The sequence below is a fragment of the Jatropha curcas genome, chromosome 6 (genome assembly GCF_041381405.1).
Source record: "Jatropha curcas cultivar XTBG-Jc1 chromosome 6, XTBG_Jcur_1.0, whole genome shotgun sequence".
Lineage (NCBI taxonomy): Eukaryota > Viridiplantae > Streptophyta > Magnoliopsida > Malpighiales > Euphorbiaceae > Jatropha > Jatropha curcas.
In genome coordinates, this window is record NC_143156.1 from 11,594,864 (window position 1) to 11,598,562 (window position 3,699).

Below are 3,699 nucleotides of genomic sequence, written 5' to 3' on the forward strand. Positions count from 1 at the left end.
AGATATTACACAAAAATTTTTCAAATAAAAATTTGTCTACAATAGATTACAGAATCTATATAAATAGAAAGAAATGCAAATATAAGCACAGGAAAAACAGAAATCAAGATTAGAAAATCGATTTAAAGAACAGAACTATTTTTCAAAAGAAGTTGTTATAAAATATTCTTTTCTCTTAAAAAATAATTCGTGAAGCAATAAGACGAAAAGAAATAAAGGGGGTTTAAAAGCAAATTTTGAGAGATTAAAATATTTGATCAATTGGACTTTTACTCTTAAAATAAAAACCCACGTCTTCATAAGGGAAAGACGCCTTTTATAGAGGGATGAAGATCTTTTAGAAAGTATAATCTTCAAATTTTAAATAAGAATTTTGACTTTCCAAAACTAGAAGATACGGAGATCTTGTTACCAAAAAATGTTTTGAGTGAAAATCTTTTCTTTTAAGGTAAGCAAATAAAAGCAAGATTTTGGACTTTCCTTAAAAATAGTTTCCGAAAATAAAAATATAAAAATCTTTTTCAAAATATTTTATTACCAAAAATGATTAAGACAAAATCTCTTTCATTTAGGTAAGCAAATAAAAGCAAGATCTTTATAAAGATAATTTCTGAAAATGAAAAGTATAAAAATCTTTTTCAAAAATTTTATTACCAAAAATGATTAAGACAAAATCTCTTTCATTTAGGTAAGTGAATGAAAGGACGAGATTTTTGACTTTCAAGGAAACTTTTGAAAATCATTTTTGAGAAAGAGAGAAAAGAAATACTTTTGTGCTTATAAGTGAATATTCTCTCTATTCTACAACAAATCCTAATATACTAACCACTAAAATCTTCAATGGTCCTCATGATCTTCAATTAATCTTGGATTTATAGGAATTTGTCTTGTTTATTAATTTTCATATTTAAAAATGAATAAATCTACATAAAATAATATTAGCACAGATAAAATAATTAAGTTTATTTGTTTTGTTTAATCATCAAAATCTCAAGATAAAATTGACCCTTGAGCTAAAACAAACGAGCCATTCAACACTTGGCATTGCAGTTCGTAGTCTTAGACAGTCAGCTGTATAAGAGAATGCAAAACGGCGTATTGTTGAGATGCATATCAATGAAGGAAGCTGAGAAAATAATGGAATATATCCACGAGGGAGTTTGCGGCATCCATACGAGCAGAAAAACTTTAGCGAAGAAGATTCTTAGGGTTCTTCTGGTCAAACAATAGGAAGAGATTGCATTTCTTTTGTGAAAAGGTGCTACAAATTTCAGATTCATGGAGACATAAGTCACATTCCACCATTAGAATTGCATCCTTCTATTTTGCCATAACTATTTTCAACTTGGGGAATAGATATTATTGACAAAATCTTACCACCTGCGTCCAGTGGACACTAATTCATAGTGGTGGCAATAGATTATTTCTCAAGATGGGTTGAGGCAAAATCCTTCAAGAACATTGACGCCAAGCAAATGGCCAAAATTCATTGAAAAGAATCTTATTTGCAGATATGGGACCGCCCATCATGTAGTGACAGATAGTGAAATTTAGTTTCAAACAAGAGTGAAAATATTGTTAGCAAAATATGGAATTGAATATCATAAGTCTTCACCGAACCGCCCACAAGCGAATAAGGTAGTGGAAGCCGCAAACAAGAATATAGCAAGAAAGAGAGAAGAGAAAAAAACACAAAAATAAAGAAAAAAAAAAGAAAAGCAAAAGCAAAAGAAAAGAACAGAAAAAAAATAAGAAAAAAGAAAAAAGAAAAAAAAAGAAAGAAGAAAAGATTTTGAGGAAAATGGCTGAGAATCATCGCATTTGGGCTGTAAAATTCCAGTATGCTTTATTGGGTTACAAGACCACCACCAAGTCTATAAATGGGGCAACTCCTTATTCTCTGGTTTATGGAATGGAAGCTGGCTACCGACCGGATAGAAGTGCGGTCCTTGTGCATAATGATGGAATCTAGAATTCCAAAATGTTAATGGGCTGAAAGCCGTTATCAAGAGTTAACTCTCCTAGACGAAAAAGACTAAATGCAAGATTTATAAATCAGCGATACAAAAGGAGAATGCTAAGCACTTAAATAAAAGAGTCAATCCAAAGCTATTAAAAGTAGGATATTTAGTCCTGAAATAGACGAGACCGAACATTCATAACCCAAAGGGGAAAATCTAAGCCTAATTGGGAAGGTCCATTCATGATCAAGAAAGTGTTCTTAAAAGTTGCAATGAAGCTATCAGATTTAGAAGGCAATGAACTTATAGAGCCAGTCAACCTAGACAGGTAGAAGAAATTTTATGTTTAAGACGAAATATCTACGGCAAAGGCTAATTAATTAAATTCACTTTTGTGTTTTCATTAACTTTAAAGCCTATCGTGTTAATTTTTTTTCATTATACAAATGATGTAAATTTACATTGCTGATATAGAATAAAAGGAAATATTTCAAACATTTCAAGTAAAATCATTATGCATAGCATCTTATGCATCATTTATCAAAGTACTGTTAATCTTTTGATTAATACATGAAATTGAAAAATATAGAAATAAGGTAACTATTTGCCTAGACCTGTCAAGAAGTAGACTGTCAATATAATTATGGCACTCATGCTTGGTCTAATCTCAGTATAAGCACATGGCCATTACTGTGTAAAATCCTGAAGTGTCAGCTATCAGGAAAAGGAACAACAATACCACTCTGCTAAGTGAGAATAAAGCGAGATAAGAGTCTCCAGGTAATCAAGCCTCCTCTAAAGCGGGAATAATCTAGAACGTAATGATGATGCCTATATTGCTAAGATATACGACTCAAATAGTAGGCCATGCCCTACACTGGGGCACATAGAACATATGAGAAGACATTGACATGCTATACATAGTACCATGGGTAAGCCCATCTGCATTTGCTGTAGTAATACTTTGAGAATGGTGGCCCCAGCGGCCCAATTCTCCACAAAATCTCCAAAGATGCGTCTCCAATGCTGAGTAAAATGCTAGATTGGATGGTCTGATGGCGATCCCACCATCCTAAGCTTCTCAATAGCTGAAAGTTACAAATGTGACACTAGTCAATCGAAAAAAAGAAGAAAGAAAAAAAAAGAAGAAAAATTAGAATATGAATAAAAAGGAAGAAAGCCCGCTAAGTTGAAAACCCGAGAAGGGCGGCTTCGGCAAAAGTTAGGGCAAATAAAAAAAGAAGAAAGCCTGCTAAGTTGAAAACTTGAAAATGGTGGCTTAGGCAAAAGTTAGGGCAAATGAAAAAGAAGAAAGCTCGATAAATTGAAAACCCAAAAAGGGTTGCTTAGGCAAAAGTTAAGAGCAAATAAAAAATAGAAGGAAAGAAAGCTCGCTAAGTTGAAAACCTGAAAAGGGCGGCTTAGGAAAAAATTAGACCATATGAGATGGACTAGTTGCATGATATGTGGGGTCCCCATCAGACCAAGATCAATGTCAAAATTCCAAGGTGACTGTCCTAACTGGGCTAAGGAAAAATAACTAGAAATGGAGCATAGCCACTCCACATCTGATTTATAATTGGCAAAGGCCTAATAATACAGAATCATCAAAGCCAATCAGTACCAAGTATTGGCTTATGAGACAGAAACAAAAAGGTGGTGGTAAGAACGAACTGAATAATCCAAGCTCTGTGCCCACTTTAATGAAGGTAATAATGGCAAAAATGACCACTCCTAG